General features: G+C 32.6%; 2 protein-coding genes across 3 annotated transcripts in view; one reads left to right on the forward strand and one right to left on the reverse strand.

Moving 5' to 3' along the window:
• LOC133190369 (RNA binding protein fox-1 homolog 2-like) overlaps window positions 1-22104 on the reverse strand; it is a 443535-nt gene that overhangs the window by 294807 nt on the left and 126624 nt on the right. The window lies entirely within an intron of this gene.
• Window positions 1-22104, forward strand: part of LOC133190374 (galactoside alpha-(1,2)-fucosyltransferase 2-like) — a 52481-nt gene that overhangs the window by 16836 nt on the left and 13541 nt on the right. The window contains exon 1 of one of the 2 annotated variants that reach the window (XM_061325977.1): window positions 17290-17470. The exons of the other annotated variant lie outside the window; for it this stretch is intronic. The gene's annotated coding sequence lies outside the window, so the exon portion shown is untranslated. Of the gene's footprint in view, window positions 1-17289; window positions 17471-22104 lie in introns of those variants that run through there. 2 annotated transcript variants of the gene reach the window in all.

Here is a 22104-nt window from a genome sequence, read left to right on the forward strand (position 1 = left end):
GAAATTGTGTAGAATTACAAGATCTTTTATATGATATCAAAGAAAAAGGGCTGACTCATCACGTTAGGGGCTGAGAAGGGCCGAAAGTCTTTAATCTATAACTCTTTAACGATCAATATTTTGTAATGCATTACTGAAGCAAAAATGTTTATCTCAACAATGTACGACTATATATTGTGATATTCACATCATATGTTACATAATTAGGGGCCATAAGGGGCCAGAATGCTAAATCTTTGACGCTTCATATCTCAAAAGTGGGAAATATTTTGATAAGCAATATTGAACAAAAGATGTCCAAAATAATGTTCTTAACAAGATGCAACCTTTCATTTTTTGCTAAACGTCCCCATTAAGGAGTTGAAGGGCCGGCCCCTAAATACTTCTTTTGCAAATATCTCAGAAACGAAAAAGAATTTCTGACTAGTTGTTGAACAAAAAGTGTTCAAAATCATGAGAGCTTTAAAGTGATATGAAGAAAAAGGGGCTGGATCCTCACAATAGGGGCTGAGAGGGGCCGAAAGTCTTTGAACAATAACTCTTTAACGATCAATATTTTGTAATGCATTACTGAAGCAAAAATGTGTATCTCAACAATGTACGACTATATATTATGATGTTTACATCAAATGTTACATAATTAGGGGCCATAAGGGGCCAGAATGCTAAATCTTTGACGCTTCATATCTCAAAAGTGGGAAATATTTTGATAAGCAATATTGAACAAAAGATGTCCAAAATAATGTTCTAAACAAGATGCAACCTTTCATTTTTTGCTAAACGTCCCCATTAAGGAGTTGAAGGGCCGGCCCCTAAATACTTCTTTTGCAAATATCTCAGAAACGAAAAAGAATTTCTGACTAGTTGTTGAACAAAAAGTGTTCAAAATCATGAGAGCTTTAAAGTGATATGAAGAAAAAGGGGCTGGACCCTCACAATAGGGGCTGAGAGGGGCCGAAAGTCTTTGAACAATAACTCTTTAACGATCAATATTTTGTAATGCATTACTGAAGCAAAAATGTGTATCTCAACAATGTACGACTATATATTATGATATTTACATCAAATGTTACATAATTAGGGGCCATAAGGGGCCAGAATGCTAAATCTTTGACGCTTTATATCTCAAAAGTGGGAAATATTTTGATAAGCAATATTGAACAAAAGATGTCCAAAATAATGTTCTAAACAAGATGCAACCTTTCATTTTTTGCTAAACGTCCCCATTAAGGAGTTGAAGGGCCGGCCCCTAAATACTTCTTTTGCGAATATCTCAGAAATGAAAAAGAATTTCTGACTAGTTGTTGAACAAAAAGTGTAAAAAATCATAAGAGCTTTAAGGTAATATCAAGGAAAAGGGTCTGACCCCTTAAATAAGGGGCCGAGAGGCGCCGAAAGTATACAATCAATAACTCTTTAATGATCAATATTTTGTAATATATTACTGAAGCGAAATAGTTCTTCTTCACACACTTCATCTAAATAACATGATGTTGATATCATATGTTACGAAAAAAGGGGTCTTTAGGGGGCCAAATTGCATAATCCTTGGCGCAATATGTCTTGAAAAGGAAGGATATTCTGATAAACAGTATTGAACAGAAGACGTTCAAATAATATTCTGAACAATATGCACTCTTTGAATTTTTGCTAGACGTCCCCATTTAGGACTTGAAGGGCCGGCCCTTAATATTTCTTTTTCATATATCCCGAAAACAAAAAAGAATTTCTGAATAGTTGTTGAACAAAAAGTGTTCAAAATCATGAGAGCTTTAAGATGATATCAAGAAAAAGGGGCTGACCTCTCACATTAGGGGCCAAGAACGGCTGAAAGTCTTTAATCTATAACAATTTAATGATCAATATTTTGGTAAACATTATTAAAGCAAAATTGTTCGTCTTAACAATTTATTTATATTATTATATTTGAACAAAAATCCCAGTCAAATTCTTATCTCATCTTATCAAAAATCGGACGGAAGACCCACTCGTTGCTCGCAACGAGATCGCATCTAGTTATTATTCTTTTTTTTCTTTACAATTTTTGTGCAGAAGATTTCTCGGAGTTGGCTCGATCGATTTACTTGAAAATTTCAGGGAAGATGTATCTTTGACTGAACCTTATACGTTTTTCTCATTTTTTTTGAAATTCACTTCCGGTCGGAAGTTATCGCCCTTTAATTAAAATTCAGAGGACCTCTTTGTCTGCAATGGAACTCAAAAACGATTAAAGCTAGAGTGCTGAAATTTTCAGCGATGATAGAGGACATGTTGCCATTGATCACCTGTGTTTTCAAATTTTCCGGAAGTGCCTAGTATGGAAGCTCGGTAGGGGTCGAAATTTAGGACACGAATCATGAGTGAATTTTAGAGACATTTCTTACGATATCTTTTTAACTATGAGTATTTTGTTAAAACATATTGAACAGAAATTGTGTAAAATTACGAGATCTTTTATATGATATCAAAGAAAAAGGGCTGACTCATCACTTTAGGGGCTGAGAAGGGCCGAAAGTTTTTCATCAATAACTCTTTAACGATCAATATTTTGTAATGCATTACTGAAGCAAAAATGTTTATCTCAACAATTTACAACTATATATTGTGATATTCACATTATATGTTACATAATTAGGGGCCATAAGGGGCTAGAATGCTAAATCTTTGACGCTCTATATCTTAAAAGTGGGAAATATTTTGATAAGCAATATTGAACAAAAGATGTTCAAAATAATGTTCTCAACAAGATGCAACCTTTCATTTTTCGCTAAACGTCCCCATTAAGGAGTTGAAAGGCCGGCCCCTAAATACTTCTTTTGCAAATATCTCAGAAACGAAAAAGAATTTCTGACTAGTTGTTGAACAAAAAGTGTTTAAAATCATGAGGGCTTTAAAGTGATATGAAGAAAAAGGGGCTGGATCCTCAAAATAGGGGCTGAGAGGGGCCGAAAGTCTTTGAACAATAACTCTTTAACGATCAATATTTTGTAATGCATTACTGAGGCAAAAATGTTTATCTCTACAATTTACAACTATAAATTATGATATTCACATCATATGTTACATTATTAGGGGCCAAAAGGGGCCAGAATACTAAATCTTTGACGCTCTATATCTCAAAAGTGGGAAATATTTTAATAAGCAATATTGAACAAAAGATGTTCAAAATAATGTTCTCAACAATATGCAACCTTTCATTTTTAGCTAAACGTCCCCATTAAGGAGTTGAAGGGCCGGCCCCTAAATACTTCTTTTGCAAATATCTCAGAAACGAAAAAGAATTTCTGACTAGTTGTTGAACAAAAAGTGTTCAAAATCATGAGAGCTTTAAAGTGATATGAAGAAAAAGGACTGGATCCTCAAAATAGGGGCTGAGAGGGGCCGAAAGTCTTTGAACAATTACTCCTTGACGACCAACATTTTGTAATGTATTACTGAAGCAAAAATGTTTATCTCAACAATTTAAAACTATATATTATGATATTCACATCATATGTTCCATTATAAGGGGCCATAAGGAGCCAGAATGTTAAATCTTTGACGCTCTATATCTCAAAAAGTGGGAAATATTTTAATAAGCAATATTGAACAAAAGATGTTCAAAATAATGTTCTTAACAATATGCAACCTTTTGATTTTTGCTAAAAGTCCCCTTTAAGGAGTTGAAGGGCTGGCCCCTAAATATATTCTTCGCATATATTTTGGAAACGAAAAAGAATTTTTGAATAGTTTTTGAACAAAAAGTGTTCAAAATCATGAGAGCTTTAAGGTGTTATCAAGGAAAAGGGTCTGACCCTTAAATAAGGGGCCGAGAGGGGCCGAAAGTATACAATCAATAACATTTTAATGATCAATATTTTCTAATATATTACTGAAGCGAAATAGTTCTTCTTCACACACTTTATCTAAATAACATGATGTTGATATAATATGTTACGCATTATGATCTTTAGGGGGCCAGATTGCATAATCTTTGGCGCAATATATCTCGAAAAGGAAGAATATTTTGATAAACAGTATTGAACAAAAGACGTTCAAAATAATACTCTGAACAATATGCACTCTTTCAATTTTTGCTAGACGTCCCCATTTAGGACTTGAAGGGCCGGCCCTTAATATTTCTTTTGCATATATCCCGAAAACAAAAAAGAATTTCTGAATAGTTGTTTAACAAAAAGTGTTCAAAATCATGAGAGCTTTAAGATGATATCAAAAATGGCTGGCCTCTCAGATTAGGGGCCAAGAAGGGCCGAAAATCTTTTATCTATAACCCTTTGATGATCAATATTTTGTTAAACATTACTAAAGCAAAATTGTTCGTCTTAACAATTTATTTATATCATTATATTTGAACGAAAATCTCAGTCAAACTCTTATCTCATCTTATCAAAAATCGGACGGAAGACCCACTCGTTGCTCGCAACGAGATCTCATCTAGTAATTCTTATTTTTTTGACTTTCTAATTTTGTGCACGCGATTTCTCGAAGACTATTGGATGGATTTACATGAAATTTTCAGGAAAAGTGTGTTGTAACATGAACTTGATCTATCTGAGAGAAAATTTGAAAATTCCCTTCTGGTGCCAAGTTACAGACCATTTTCTGATTTCAAAATGACATTTTGTCCGCGGATAATCTCGAGAACGACAAGAGATATCAATGTCAAACTTTCAGGGATTATAGTTCGTGATAGGTACTAGCCGGGTCGCTACTTTTCGTTCGTCGTCGGCACTTCCGGTCGCTTATGGAAGTGATCAAAGAAATCGTAAAATTTCAACTTTCCTTTTTTAAATCAATACTTACATCACATTATTGGATCTCTTTTGTAGTTTCGAAATATGTTGGTCCCACCGGAAACAAAAATGTCAACTTCCGGTTATAAGAGAAAAACTACATAATTTGAGTATTTTTCTTTCCCAATAATATCTTTTGTAGATAAAGTATTTGAAATGAATTTTGAATATGTTATTCAGACTAAAAATGTCTAGAGTAACGTCAAATATGTTTGTAAAATTCACTTCCGGTCGCGTGTTTTCCTGTCCTCAAAATGAGAAGTTGTGTGTGCAAGATCTCGGAAACGGTAAGAGATTATGACACCAAACTTTTATGAGCAACAGACCTTACGCTGTAGGCAAAACCGTTTGGGTTGAGAGCGTCAGTCGTCATTTCCGGTCGTCACAGGAAGAGATCAAAGAAAAGGAAAATTTCAACTTTTCTTTTTTTAATTTAAAATTGCATCACTTTATTACATCCTTTCCGCAGATTCGAAAGATGTTCGTCCCACCGGAAACAAATACGACAACTTCCGGTTAGAAGAGAAAAACTAAATAATTTGAGTTTTTTAATTTCCCGTAAATATTCTTTATAGATAAAGTATTTGAAATGAATTTTAAATGTTCTATTTAGAGTGCAAATGTCTAGAGTAACCTTAAATATTTTTTTCAAAAATTCACTTCCGGTTGCGTGTTTTCCTGTCCTCAAAATGAGTTGTCTGAGCGAGATCTCAAAAACAGGTACATGTAAAAGATTAAAACACCAAAATTTTAAGAGTAATGGACGCTTAGGGGTAGGTGGAACCATTTGGATTAAACGCGTCAGTGATCACTTCCGCTTGTCACAGGAAGTGATCAAAGAAATCAAAAATTTTAACTTTTCTTTTTTTAAATTAAAACTTACATGACTTTATTGCATCTCTTTTGCTGTTTTGAAATATGTTAGATTCCACCGGAAACAAAAACGTCCACTTCCGGTTTTAGGAGATAAACTACGTTATTCTTATATTTAATTTTCTCATAAATATCGCTTATCGATGAAGTACCTGAAATGATTTTATGCATGTTGTAGATACTGCAAATGTCTAGAGAAAAGTCAGAGATTTTTATAAAATTCACTTCCGGTTGTGTGTTTACCTGTTCTCAAAATTAGAATTTAGTCCCACAATATTGTTCGGCAACAGTAAACGACTGAGGACTAAAACTTTCAGGTCTGATATTCAGTCATCAGTTTATTTGAATCGTGAGAAAATCTTGCATCGCCGTTACTTCCGGTCGTGAAAGGAGGTGATGTAAAAAAGTGAATGGTTAATGGTTAGCACGATGGATTTTCACGCTGACGATTAGGGTTAAATCTCCAGAGTGTCTGAATTTCTTTTATCACTTTTTCAGCTTGAATTTTCGTTTTTATTTTCAGAATCGGACGGAAGACCTCTCATTGCTCGCAATGAGTTTCTAGTTTTTATTCTTATAGGATGATTTATAATTCTAACATATTTGTTGCACTCCTGACCAAAAGCATAGGGGCCTTTAAAGTAGAATTGTGAAGTGAAAATTACATAAGAACTTGTTCTGTTGTTTCAGTGAAGTTGAGGAGGAGTTACTTGAATTTTATGACAATTTTTTAGTGTGTTTATTTTCAACGTTCATTAAAAAAATCACAAAAAGATACAACACATCTGAATTGATAAAATTGAAAAAGGAAGGATTTTAATAAAACTGTCAATAATTTAGTATTAAATTATACAAAAAGATCATTATTAATTAATGAATACTTCTAAGCTTGAATAGAAGTGTTTTTGTCACACAACTTGAATTTTTAAAAAAAGTGTGTTGCACTCCTGACCATAGAAATATAGATCTGAAGCACAGACAGACCCTGTAATTGATAAATCTATTTGGTAAAAATGTTCTTTGTGTCTTTATTTTCCAAAATAAAAATCAGAAAATCATATAATGATAATAGTTTTTCATGCTTAGGAGGAAAATCAAATGTTGCACTCCTGACATTATTGGGTATGCACATATGCTTGATTCTCATTAATGCTGCTTGTGATTTATAAGTTTTAAAATGTATATCAGTTATTGTTTTACACTTTGAAAATTCTTTTTTGTCTCAATTTTCTTTCAGAATTTTAAAATTGATGTTTTTTTGGCAACACTACATTTTTTCTGTTGCACTCCTGACATGGTATAACATTTTTTTTAAACATCAGCCATGACCACAACTTGATTAAACAAAAGTTACTACAGTCCACATTTAAAGCTCAATACTTTGAATATTATCAGGAAAGTCTTTATTTTCAACATAAAGCATTATTATTTATTTCACAGATCTCCAAAAAATATTGAAATTTCAAAATGTCACAAAAAGGTGTTGCACTCCTGACAATTTTAGCATCATTTTTGGGCATAACTTTTTTTAGCTCACCTGAGCCAAAGGCTCAAGTGAGCTTTTCTGATCAAAATTTGTCCGTTGTCTGTCGTCGTTGGCGTTGTCGTCGTTGTCGTTTGCGTAAACTTTTCACAATTTCAACTTTTTCTCCAGAACTACTGGGCCATTTTCAACCAAACTTGGCACAGAGTATCCTTGGGTGAAGGGGATTCAAGTTTGTTCAAATGAAGGGTCACGCCATCTTTCAAGGGGAGATAATAAAGAATTAGTGAAAAATTAGGAGCATCTTTTAAAAATCTTCTTCTCAAGAACTACAATGCCAGGGAAATTGAAACTCATGTGGAAGCATCCTCAGGTAGTGTAGATTCAATTTTTTCAAATCATGACCCCCGGGGGTAGGGCGGGGCCAGAATGGAGGATCAAAGTTTTACATAGAAATATATAGGAAAAACCTTTAAAAATCCTCTTCTCAAGAACAGCAAAGCCCTAATTGGTAATATTTATATGGAAGCATCCTCAGGTAGTGGAGATTCAAATTTTTCCAAATCATGACCCCCGGGGGTAGGGCGGGGCCACAATGGAGGATCTAAGTTTAACATAGAAATATATAGGAAAAACCTTTAAAAATCTTTTTCTCAAGAACAGCAAAGCCATGATGAGTCATATTTATATGGAAGCATCCTCAGGTAGTGTAGATTCAAGTTTGTTCAAATCATGACCCCCGGGGATAAGGCGGGGCCACAATGGAGGATCTAAGTTTAACATAGAAATATATAGGAAAAACCTTTAAAAATCTTTTTCTCAAGAACAGCAAAGCCATGATGAGTCATATTTATATGGAAACATCCTCAGGTAGTGTAGATTCAAGTTTGTTCAAATCATGACCCCCGGGGGTAGGGCGGGACCACAATGGAGGATCTAAGTTTTACATAGAAATATATAGGAAAAACCTTTAAAAATCTTTTTCTCAAGAACAGCAAAGCCATGATGAGTCATATTTATATGGAAGCATCCTCAGGTAGTGTAGATTCAAGTTTGTTCAAATCATGACCCCCGGGGGTAGGGCGGGGCGCCCCCACAATGGAGGATCAAAGTTTTACATAGAAATATATAGGAAAAACCTTTAAAAATCTTCTCAAGAACAGCAAAACCCTAATTGGTCATATTTATATGGAAGCATCCTCAGGTAGTGTAGATTCAAGTTTGTTCAAATCATGACCCTCGGGGGTAGAGCGGGGCCACAATGGAGGATCTAAGTTTAACATAGAAATATATAGGAAAAACCTTTAAAAATCTTCTTCTCAAGAACACCAAAGCCATGATGAGTCATATTTATATGGAAGCATCCTCAGGTAGTGTAGATTCAAGTTTGTTCAAATCATGACCCCGGGGAATAGGGCGGGTCCACAATGGAGGATCAAAGTTTTACATAGAAATATATAGGAAAAACCTTTAAAAATCTTCTTCTCTAGAACAGCAAAGCCCTAACTGGTCATATTTATATGGAAGCATCCTCAGGTAGTGTAGATTCAAGTTTGTTCAAATCATGACCCTCGGGGGTAGAGCGGGTCCACAATGGAGGATCAAAGTTTTACATAGAAATATATAGGAAAAACCTTTAAAAATCTTCTTCTCAAGAACAGCAAAGCCATGATGAGTCATATTTATATGGAAGCATCCTCAGGTAGTGTAGATTCAAGTTTGTTCAAATCATGACCCCGGGGAATAGGGCGGTTCCACAATGGAGGATCAAAGTTTTACATAGAAATATATAGGAAAAATCTTTAAAAATCTTCTTCTCAGGAACAGCAAAGCCCTGATAGATCATATTTATGTGGAAGTATCCTCAGGTAGTGTAGATTTAAGTTTGTTCAAATCATGACCTCCTGGGGTAGGGCGGGGCCACAATGGAGGGTCAATGTCTGAAATAGAAATATATAGGAAGGTATCTTCTGATGAAGAACTGTAAAGCCATGATTAGTCATTTTGATATGGAAGCATCCTCAGGTAGTGTAGATTCAAGATTGTTAAAATGATGACCCCCGGGGATAGGGATGGGCCACAATGGAGGATCAAATTTTTTTTATATAGGAACATATTGGAAAATATCTTCTCAAGAAATGAAAATCATGTTTAGTCATTTTGATATGGAAGCATCCTCAGGTAGTGTAAATTCATTTTTTTTTTCAAATGATAACCCCCAGGGGTAGGGTGGGGCCCAGTGGGGATCGAAAATTTTACATAAGAACACATAGAAAAAATATTTCTTCTCAAGAACAGAAAAGCTATGTTTAGTTATATTGATATGGAAGCATCCTCGGGTAGTGTAGATTCAAGTTTGTTCAAATGATGACCTCTGGGATAGGGAGGAGCCACAATGGGGGATCAAAATTTTACAAAGGAATGTATGGGAAATTTTTTTTTTAAAATCTTCTCAAGTCCAACAAAGCCATTTGTTATATTGACATGGAAGCATCACCAGGTAGTTTAAAATTCAACCCCCCCCCCCAACCCCCAGTAATCTTTTCAATACTGATCTGATTTGTGTCTAGCTAATGTGCTCAGGTGAGCGATGTGGCCCATGGGCCTCTTGTGTTAATTAAGATATCAACGAGATATTTGGCAGGTATTTAGACACTATCTAAAGACATATGCTGAGACATAGAAATCTATTTTCATTGCCTGTATTTTTAGTGTGGGTTGATAAATATGCGTTTGGTCATTTTTTTGAATTCGTCCACAACAGTATTTCGTCTTTCAGGAGATTTTGTTAACAATTTTTAATTAGTCATGTACTCAGTGAGAAAAGTAAGTTAGAGAAATACAATTGTTTACATTTTGCGAGTTTTGTCTAGGAATAATATTGAGAGTGCTATGTGTAACGCACCGGAGCATTATTAAAAAAAAACCCACAACAGACACCATATATAAGTGTCAAAGTTGCAGAACTTAAGAAACAGTTGAATTAGGTTACAAGTTAACGGTTGACTAGAAAACTGTAATGTGCAGTTTAAATTGCAATTTCAAACAACATGTTTTTATCCCCTAAAATCTCCTATTATCACAAATGGAATATATGAGGGAGTATTTGTTAACTTCACAAATTGACCACATTCGTGAGTATTCGTCTTTAATAAGCACTTTTTTTTAAGAAAAGGTGTTTTCCATCCCTATCTATATTCATCGTAAATAAAAAAAAAGCCATTTTTAAAAAGTAAATAAATATACAAGTAAACAAATCATTTCTCTCAAATTAACTCTTCTATTCGCAAATAAAGATAAAATGGATAATTCACATAGCCAAAAAAAAAAAAAAAAAAAAAAAAAAAAAAAAAGCGGGTTGTGTGAATTTGGCGTCCTTGGCAGTAGAAAATCAAAGTCACAGGGAAAACTTCTTCCCAAACAAATTCTGGACGATTTAATTGTGGTATCGTTTTAATTCTTCAATACATTTTAAAGTCCTTTAAATGCGAGTTTTGGTGCTCGCCTATTCATGCATCTTAATCTTTTATTTTTTTTTGTATTAAAGATCCAATAAATTAATAAGTTAGTTATAGTGAAAAAAGAAATGGTAAATTGTTTTAAGGATTAATGTCATTAAAAAGTAAACTTCGTAATGTTAGACTTACTTATTGTTATATATTCGTACATTACTCACGATTCTGACGCACTAATCAAAAACCCTCATAAAGGCACGGTCTACATGTATTTTATAACCCATAGAATTTTGTTGTTTTTGTGCATTACATACATTACCCCAAAGTCACGGTTGCTTTTAAACTTATAATAAACGAAAATCTCATATTTGAAAAAGAAATTTGAAAATTTGTATTTCAAAATTACTTATAATTATTTGTAATTATGAACTGGCATTGGAGTCTCCGATGAAAGGCTTTACTAGTTTTATAGAAGTCATAAAAGATTGAGAGATTGGACCAAAAATGCGCCCTTAATTAAGCATTTTCATCCAATTTTTGTCCTTCGTTTCTGAAGTTTATGCATACAGTACGTGCTGATTCTTTTAATTGTTGAACTTTGTCATTTTTTTTTAATTGTACTTGGCATAGAATCCGGCAGTAGTTATGATAATTAGAAGGCCATGTAGAGACATGTGTACTTCGCAGCATATTTTTTTTCGGATATACTAGTTTTTGTAAAGTAATCTACATGCATGATCCACACTAATCATTTACAGACCTACTTAGGCGAGGAATATTTGTATTGGTATTTTTAAGCATTGTTAAGGCATTTGATAGTAAACAACAGTTTTGAGTCTTTCAGTAGATATTATTAACAAGTTAACGGTTGACTAGAAAAACTGTAATGTGCAGTTTTAAATTGCAATTTCAAACAACATGTTTTTATCCCCTAAAATCTCCTATTATCACAAATAGAATATATGAGGGAGTATTTGTTAACTTCACAAATTGACCATATTCGTGAGTATTCGTCTTTAATAAGCACACTTTTTTTTAAGAAAAGGTGTTTTCCATCCCTATCTTTATTCATCGTAAATTTAAAAAAAAAAAGCCATTTTTAAAAAGTAAATAAATATATGAGTAAACAAATTATTTCTCTCAAATTAACTCTTCTATTCCGAAATAAAGATTAAATGGATAATTTACATAGCCTAAATTTATATTAAAAAAAGGTCAACATACATGTACCCACATATTACTAAATTCTAATTTTCCGTATTCCTAATCAATGAATTAATTTTAAGCCGTGCCCTTTTATATACAGGTTTTCGAGGGAAGCTAATAAAATAATTTACGAAAAAAGGCAGGTGGTCTGATTTTGGCGTTCTTGACATGTCACAGGGAAACGAGCTTTAAAATTGCCAAATTTCCAAAGCAAATTCTCGAACTATTTAATTGTAAAACTTATTTACATTGTTTGGATTCTTAAATGGATTCTAAAATATTCATTACAAGCTTCGACGACCGCCTTTCATGCATTTTAATCTTTTTTTTTTTTAAAAATCTAATGGATAAATATGTACATGTACATGTATTTCTCTTAGAACGGATATAAGATTTTGTATTTTTGAAGGGATTTATGAAAAGAAGAAAACTATCTCTGAAATGTTAGGCTTCTTCTTAATTGTTTTTATATTCGCAGTTTACTTATGGCTCTGACCCACTCAAAAATTTAATAAAACGTCCTTCATGCGTTTAATAAAACGGCCTTCGTGCGGGCACGTTTTAATTGTTTTAAGATGAACCCTTGAGCAACAATTCTTACGTTTGGGTTGAAGCGCTCTACCGACTAAGTTACGGTCCCTTTGCTTTGAAAAATAAGTAAACAATAAATAAAGACGAGGTTTTTCCCCTTCTGAAATGTTTTTTCTCGGGATGTATTTGATTCAAGGGAATTAAAGTCTTATTCTGCAACATGAGCCGGTGGTGGTGGCAGTAAAGAAGAAATAGTCTCTGTAACACAGTCCTTATCACCAGAATTTATTGGTGTGTTAATAAATGTTGCATGATCCTTCTTGCGAGGTTCATTTTTATGCTGTTGTTAGTAATCTGTTTCTGCAGTCTATGCATACGTGCTGATTCTTTCAGTTATTGAACTTCGTAATTTTTCCCCATTCTACTTGGCATATAATCCGGCAGTACTTATGGTATTAAGAGATATCCTTCACAGTATTTTCATTTGGGATATGCTAGGTTCTGTATTGTCAACGTAATTTACATGCATGATGCAGACTAAACTTATACAGACCTACTCAGGCAAGGAACATTTGTGTTGGTATGTTTCAGCATTGTTACTGCATATGATAGTAAACAACACTGGTGTGTCTTACACTACATGTAATTAACAATTTTTAATTAGTAATGTACTCACTCATACCTGGAAAAAGTTAATTAGTGAAAGAAAGTTGTTTTTACTTTGCGATTTTTGTCTAGAATTAAGATTGAGAGTGCTACGTGTAATGCACCGGAACATGTAAAAATGCGGCGACCAATACCATAGATAAGTGTCAATTACATGTATAGTTGCAGAACTAAGGAAACAGTTGAAGTAGGTCACAAGGTAATGCTTGACTAAAAACTGTAATTGGCAAAGTGCAATTTCAAACGTGTTTTCTCCCTAAAATCTCCTATTATCATATATAGAATATATGCGAGACTTCTTCTTATTTTCACAACTTGAACACGTTCTTGAATATTCATTTTTAATCAGAACATTTTTAAAAGAAAAATGTGCTGCAATTCGTATCTTTTTTATTCATGGTAAAAATAATTTTGAGAAAACATATTTAAAAAGGTAAGAAAAAATATAAAAAAGAGTGTTTTAACTAAATTTCTTTAAGATTAACTGTTCTTTTCGAACATAAAGATTGAATGGATAATACAGATACACTTAATTTTAAAAGAAAATGTCAGCGCACATGTACCCGCAAACTCTTTGGTATTCTTGAATTAATGTTAAGCCGTGCCCTTTTATATACAGGCTCTCGAGGAAATCTTAAATAATTTACCAAAAAGGCGTGTGGTCTGATTTTGGCGTTCTAGACACGTAATTGGAAAACGAAGCTCCAGAATGCCAAAATTCTTAAACATATTATCAAACGATTTAAGTTTCAATTCTTCATTTCAATGGATTTTATACTATTAATTACAAACTTCAGCACTTGCCATTCATGAACGTTGTAACAATGCATCTTAAATAAACTCGCTTGTTTTGGATTTTCTACCATACGACAGGAAAAAAAAAAAAAAAAAAAAAAAAAAAAAAAAAAAAAAAAAAAAAAAATTCAAAACAAGCGAGTTTAATAGTCTGTAGAGACGACTATAGAGGATTAGGTTGGTTAAAGAATATGTTTAAAATTCGGGAGTGAAAGGTAGTCAATATACCACTGCTGGAAAATGGAGAAATTCTCCCAAACTGTGCGCAGAACATCTTGCACCGTAAATTGCGCCATATTTGCTTTTCGGGATCTGTAGCATTATGATCAAAGACTAAAATATAAAACCATAACGCTTCAGTTCTGCAGCTAGATAAATCCTTGAGCAACAATTCTTACATAGTAATTACATGGGCTGAAAAAATAACATGTCGGCATTTTAATAATTGTTTTACTATACCGAAAATAATCCTGATTTATCAAATTATAAACATACATATATAATAAGTTTAATAATTTATTCACCATGAACTATAACAACTGCAGATTAAACAATATATTCTTGAATTAAAATAACATTACACAAAAGACAAAAATGTCAATGGATAATATTTGAGTTTGGTAATAGAAATCAATGTAAATTAATTTCATTAACTTCCGTGTTCATTGCAATATCAGTGGATGATAATAATTTTAATAAAGGTTAAAAAGACGATTTGCACCAGTTTGCAAATAACAAACTTTGAAGACATTGTCAAGACTGAATGTGAATACATGTAGTAGCAATTCGTCCTGGGTGAATAGTCTGAGCTAAAAACATTTTATCTTATACTCTTATATAGGAGTAAATTACATTGCGGTTTTATAAAAAAAAAAAAAAAAAAGATTAAATTTATTTATGTGTTAGTGTATGTACACTGTAATACAATTTCAGTTTAAGATTAAAAAAAAAACAACTAATGTTAAAGATAAATGTAACGATTTCATGCTTAGTTTTTTCAGTTTACATAGCTGAATTTGTTCAGTAAACAAGTCCTTATCGTATTTTAGAGGATAAAACCTATAGTTAAATGATCCAAAGAAAATTTTAAAAGGTACGTCTTTTAAATTTGATGATACACTCATAGTAATACGTTGGCTATTTTTAGAGAAATATAAACACTTTTTTGTAATTCGCTGATTTTTTAAAAAAAAGATATTTGATATCTCAGAATTCGTGCCACTGTTTAGCCTATGATTAAAGAGATGCTCATATTAAACAAAAATTCAGAACAAAATTTCTGCAATCGAAGATGATTATAATTATGAAGCGAAAGTGGCTTCTAATTTAGAACATTTATAGAAGTCACGTGCACAAAAGATTTAAAGATTAATAAAAACTTTCGTTCTTTTTTAGGAATTTTCATTCAACATTGGAATCCTTTGCTTTGAAAAATAAATAAAGTACAAATTGATATTTTCATTCTCACGATATATTGATATAAGGATATTAAGAATTAAATCGTATTCTGCAACTAAAAGCTGAATTGAAATATGTGGAGACAACGAACAGTATTCGAGCTCAAAAGTCCATTAAACATACGATTCATAAAAGGAATTTGTCCGCCATATTCTTTTATTCAGTCGTTATATTTGAGGCAGGGATTTATCAGTACCTTCTCGGGGGCCGAAATTCGGCCCCATTCCCAATTGAAAATGAGTTCAGTTTTTCCCAATTTGGCAGTATTTTTTCCCAATTGGTGAACAATGCTTTTATATTTAATTATCTTGGAAAAACACAAGGAAAATTGTCAGATTGTAATTTTCATTTATTTAAGTCATTTAGCAAAGCTACAGTCATAACACGTTTAAAAACACTGTAAAAACATCGCCAACTTTTAATCCGAATTTCCTCCGTTTTTCTAAAAATCGTGATATTGTGTAATTATATAGATTTATTAAGTTATTTCTACATACTCAATTGATCTACGAGTAAATGGTAAGGACTGTAGGCATTACTTCAAATAGAAAAATATATTTTCAATGCATTAATACATATTAAAGAGGACTTTGAGAAAATATATACTTGCAGAAGGTTTCTATTTTCCAGAAACAGATTCTGTAATGACCTAAATTGGAATCTCATACACACATGTACTACCCTAAGTTGTATAAACACTTAATACTCATTGAAGTCAATTTTACTTTTATTAGTCTGTTATTCATAATTGATCTTGTATGAAGTTGGATCATATATAATTGTCTGTTTGGTTGCCCAAATTAGAGTTCATGCTGAAATATTAAATGAATTACACCTGAATACATGAATTAAGCAAGATTTTTAATTTTTCCCAATTTCATCAAAAAGCCGATAATTTTTTCCCAATTCCCCAAAAATGGCATTTCCCAAAATAGGCTGATAAATCCCTGTGAGGGCCCCTATATAAGCCGTTCACTTAGTCACTGTTCAGTGTAATCAGTTGTCACCTGTGTAGATGGACTTATGCTACATAGCTATGTAAAACACTCGGTAACGACTAAAGAAACTGTCTGATTCTTCCACGGCAGAATAGAAGAAACCAAAGAAACTTACACAGTTGCACAGGTCAGTGCAGTAAACAAACACAAATATACATACACTGCAATAAAATTTAAACAAAGGTAATGTAAGATAACCAGCACGAACACGTGTCGTCCATTCCACGCAGGTACACGTGCAAGAAAGCAGTCAGGTGTAACGAAGGCGAAGGGTATATCCCAGTGCTGTAGTAAAACTAATATGGCGTATGCCTATTTACGATTCGTGTTCAGCTTTAAATCAGTCACAGTGAATCTTTATCATTTATTTAGAGTTTCATAAAGTGTAAAGTAATGTTGCTTATCATTCTTGTTTCATTTTTTATGTTGTTGGTAGTGCCCTATTATTCAGCTCTCTGCCTACGTTAGAGATGTAAGCCTCCATGCATCTAAACACATTGATTTAACAGTTCCTTTGTTTGATGCATAAACTGTTCTTCGTTTATTCGTGATGCAACAAAATCTAGTTAGACACAGCTTTCTCACGCTTGCTTTCAAATATGGGATGTGGAGTCGATTATTAGCACACGGTTTTGTAGCTAGTAAATTGTTAAATTGAAGTAGGGATCTGTTATCTGGATAATGTCATTGTCTGTCAACAATTTCAGTACCAACATTTTTATATCATTTTGTACTTAAAAAGATATCGCTTAAATACCAAAGTGTATAACGTTAGAATCATTACTGTCAATATTGTAGATGTCCAAATATTCAAGAAAAAAAATCTTGTGTTTGAAAATGTAGTTCGAACACAACAGCAAGATTTATCATTAAATATACACATTTGTGGATATAATTTTTACTATATTCGCGAGAACCAATCAAAATGAAAAACGGAACAATTTATTGGTCATGCATGGATGACGAATGGTGGATGGCTTTACCTTCAGCGGGTATACACGGGTGTACAAGATTGTCCCAGTATTATGAGATTACAATTCATTTGGAATGTTGGTGTATGCCTTTTGTGTGTATAAGTGCAGGATTAAATGGACGTGTGGACTGACACTTTTTATTGATAATTATTCGTGGAAAGCTGTCGGCCACCATGGCTGATAATATTTAGATGATTAACCTGCTGTGAAACAGAAATCTACCTTAAATTCTTGTTACGTAAGTGTATTTTATTTTTTTACGAGCTTTTTCGCTATTTTTTTTTTTAAAAACAATTACTCACGTTTATATTAAAAATGTAATGAGCATAGTCTTTCAGAAAATTTGCAGTGTGAAATTTTTTGAACATCACTATTTTGTTCTGCATATCTTAAACTCTAACATGGCTCTTCACGATTAAAAATGTAGACTGAAGACAACTAAGGACGTAATGTTTGTGTCAAGCATTGTTTCTGTTTATACATAATTTCATCCTTGGATGTTAACTCAAGATTTCATGTGGCTGAACGTACTTTATTGAATCTCTCTCTCTCTTTCTTGAACCCCCTTTTTATTTGGGTCCTTCAATCGGTCTGCAAGCAGCTTGATGAGCATTTGAGGGATCTGCGTTACTTATTGCCTTTCTCCATTAAACTTTGTCCTCAATCGGTGACGATTCAGATTTGTAGAGACCTTCTGTAGATTTTCTTCAAAGACACTTGACGTAAAAAAGAATGAAAAAAGGACATCTTTGTAAAATGTATTTGATGACAATAGTTAAAACCTTGTTTCCAATCGCTTCTGTTTCAAAGCAAGGGCTGTATGGATGAAACGTGACCTTATCTGAGCAACTACAACCCTGAGATATGCAACGAATTTCAACCAGTGATATGCTAAATGATCAATCAAAATAATTGTCCTTAATTGTCATTACTGGGATATCCGTCATGTTATCAATATCAAATTTACAAGATACAAATTCTTAATTTCATAGTGAAGGTATATTTATACACTGCAAAGCCTTACAGTGTAATGTTTAATTGCTAAGGCTTTTCTAATGTTAATAAAATAGTGTGTCATTTGATACAAGAATGTCAATTTCTTTCGAAAGGACTTCAGTTTGATAATTCAAAAAAACATTCGAATTTTAATATCAATTTATTCGAAATCATTATACATTTAATTTATTATTTGATGCTCATCAAATCAGAATATACACACACATACACACACCCATACACCATCCCCTAAATATATATATATATATATATATATATATATATATATATATATATATATATATATATATTTCTATATCTATATCTATATCTATATATCTGCACTATCTGAGGATTCTTGTGTATTAAAATGAATAACCATGGTCCTAAATTCCCCCCATACATGTATTTACCTTTAATTCCGTTATCTGGTCCCATCCTCCCATCCTAAAACCCTGGGGCTTGCATTTTAATTCTTTTGTATCTGAAACTGAGATGCTTGCATATTAATTTTCCTAATTCTTCTGGCCCTTCTGTTCTTGAGAAGATGAATTCCAATGTGGAGCTATTGTAACACTCTTTTCCTTAGGACTATGATAAGAACAAATCTCGAGGATGCTAGCATATAAGTTGCATTTACATGTATCTTGACCCTTGAGATGATTTTAAACCATTTTCCACATAAATTCCCAAGTAAAAACATATCCTTATGTGGCCCTATCCTACACACTGGGGTCAAGTTGTGAAAAAAACTTTCATCTGAAATCTACATTCATTGCGTCAAAACAAGAATGGCTGTGCTGACAATTGAATAACCGTAACGCTTATGAAAATTTGACTGCACAGCTGTCCGTATTATGACACAGTGAATGTCAAAATTTACAATTCAATACATGCATTAACATTCATCGATCTCATATGGTAAATTGATGAAATATCGCCTTTTTAAATTAAATTATGTATGGTAAAATAATGCACAATAAGCACACCGAACTTACACAGTTAAATTGAATGAACGACCGTTAGTATTCAAAGTGAACGTGAATTTCAATTTTAGACTACGACTTTTGACTTTGGTCCAGCGTTTGTGGCTTCATTTTAAAATTTTAACTTAAACCTTCTGATCTCCCCCATGTGTGCTATGGAAATAGAAATGCCAAAGCTTTCAAGTCCTGTACAAGTAAAATACATATTGAATAAAAATTATTGCGATTTAAATTTTCCAGAGGGTCTCATGTTACAGATAACTTTTCCTTGACCTTAATTTCAATGATTAAAATGCAGTCAAATCAACCTGTATACAAAGCCATTAAGAGGACTGCTGTGTTTAAGACTGTATAACCAAAGACAAAACCTGCGTTGAGTTATTTTTAACCTATATTGAGTTTTGTATCGAGCACTATATCCATCAAAAAACTTGCACATAAATTTTACACAATAACTTAATGGCTATATTTTTTGACCATCATTAATGATCTTGTTGGAAATCTCCCAAAATCACAAAAGATGTTTAGTTACAAGATCTGAAAATTCTTCAATACTTTCTAGTCCATCATATTCCAGAATTAATCAAGATGGATGACCATTACATTGGAACATTCATTTTGTTTTTTTGAAAATAATATAACAGAATTTAATTCGGATTGGCAAAAATTTCGAATGGGAGAGTTCCTTGATATATTTTGTAAGCTGGGCAATATAGACCTAGGCTTTCGGGCTGGAAAAGTATTTGCTGGTACATGTGCATGTATCAGAAAACAAGGACTGTGTGCTCAAATGTTTCGGTTGAGTGGAAATTCTCTCGAGGTATATATACCTAAATGATACTTTTTCCATCAATAAATACAACTTAATGCTAAGATTAATTTACGTTTACAAATTAAATAAATCCTAATTCATTTCTGATTTCTAAAAAAAAAAAAGAATTAAACTCATACTATGTTCATGACTAAGTTTGACATTTTTGGCCAAAATACCATCAATACCAATTGTATTTTTTCAAGCCCAGTCTGTTAATGGATCTGCTAACAAACTGTTATCGACAGGATCCGAAAATAACATTATTCTCATCATAAAGGACTTGTCCCATGTTTCTCAATTACTTGAAATAAAAAATGTATTATGTTCCTCATGATCACAGGTTATGAATTTCGTGTTTTTATTGCGGAAATACCGCGGCAATTCAACATTATTAATTAAAATGAAAACCCTTCAGTTAAAAATCCAAGTTAATTAGATAGCGATCACGTGACTATGATACGTCATATGCGACAATGGCTGATCAGATGTTTACGTTAATCTTACTAAAATGTACTCAATATAAATTGGGTTTACTGCGTTATGGACGACCAAATCACTGATTTTTTCTGTATGAAGTTGAATATTCAACCTTTAATGATTGAACTGTCAATAAGAAAAAATCCGAAAAATCTGTAAACATGGTAAATTAACCTGGTTATAATGATGATTGCGAGTGAAACGATGAGAAGACGAAGAAACTGGCCTACGCAATATAATTATATAATTTGTCATCTTATCACGCGTATTAACCAACTTCATTCACAAAATCAAAATTACAGAACTCTGTTCATTCATTTTATTTAATTAAAATCTTAAATCAAATCATAAATAAATGTAACTAAGCGACTGAATCATAATTGAAATTGGAAGGGGACCGGGACGGGGGTAATTGATAATAATACCTATAGTTTGAAAAAGTAATAACCCTTTCTTCTATTATCATATACTGTTATTAAAATTGACAGGCTTCACCATAAAACAGCAAGCTTCTTCGTGATTTAAAATCTTTATTTTATTTTCTAACTACTATCATTACACCATGTACACCCACACATACATGTATTTATAAATTCATCTTTTATTAAATGTTGATACTTAAACTAAAACAAGTTCATACCTTTATAGTAATTGAAAAGCATGTAAGATTTTTTTTCTTCAGAATTTTCCTTTTGATCACACATTTGTCGTTGATAACTTCGTTAAAAGTATATTCTCTATCACTGAATTGTCGCATATGACGTCACACCGTTATGGCGCCGAAATCCGATAAATGTGCATATCGTCGTATTTGAATTTCAACTCTAAATTTCTCTTAAAATATGTGTACTACAACGTTTATTTTATTCAGTATTTCAATAAACAAGGTTGTAGATAATATTTTTCATAAAATTGCGGATTTAAAAAAAAAAAAAAAACATGGGACACGTCCTTTAATGCTCTGATAAATTTTAACAATGCTAGGTTGATCATTATTTACATAAAATCAACAATTCCAATTATCTTTGCAGCATGAACAAATCATTCATTAAAACGTTTTTCTAGATGCCTTGAGACATCTTGTCCAAAATACCTCTGCAAATGAGCCCGGATTTTACAAAAAAATAGTCGTATTATATTTATTGGATAATTTCCCCTCGAAATCATCTATCATCGGTAAAAAGATTTAAAAACGTTAAACCTTTTATATGAGAACAGTGAATAACCTTGGAATTTTTAAAAAAAAATTCTGATTTTGATATTTTTTTCTTAACGCCTCAATGGGCATTTAAAAGTAATTGGCTTGTTAGCAAAAAAGTTTTTCATCTGTTTTACTTTCTTTTGTAAGAAGTCCTTTAGGAGCTGACGAATAAATGCACTACTTCCAACATCGCTTCCTGAGCTGTGGGACACGTGTTAAAATCCTCGTTTTACAGTACTGTACAAGTACAAACAAAGGTTTTAGAAAACAATACAGTCATGCTTGCAGTGATTTATTTGGGGATAATGTAAAGATTGATTCAAAATTACAAAAAAAAAACGTCGATCTTATTTTGTGCTTCATCACCACATTTTTTATGTACATGTAGTAGATCTTAT

Source organism: Saccostrea echinata, unplaced genomic scaffold (genome assembly GCF_033153115.1).
Source record: "Saccostrea echinata isolate AGI-Se365-2 ecotype Australia unplaced genomic scaffold, CSIRO_AGI_Sech_v1 ptg000022l, whole genome shotgun sequence".
Lineage (NCBI taxonomy): Eukaryota > Metazoa > Mollusca > Bivalvia > Ostreida > Ostreidae > Saccostrea > Saccostrea echinata.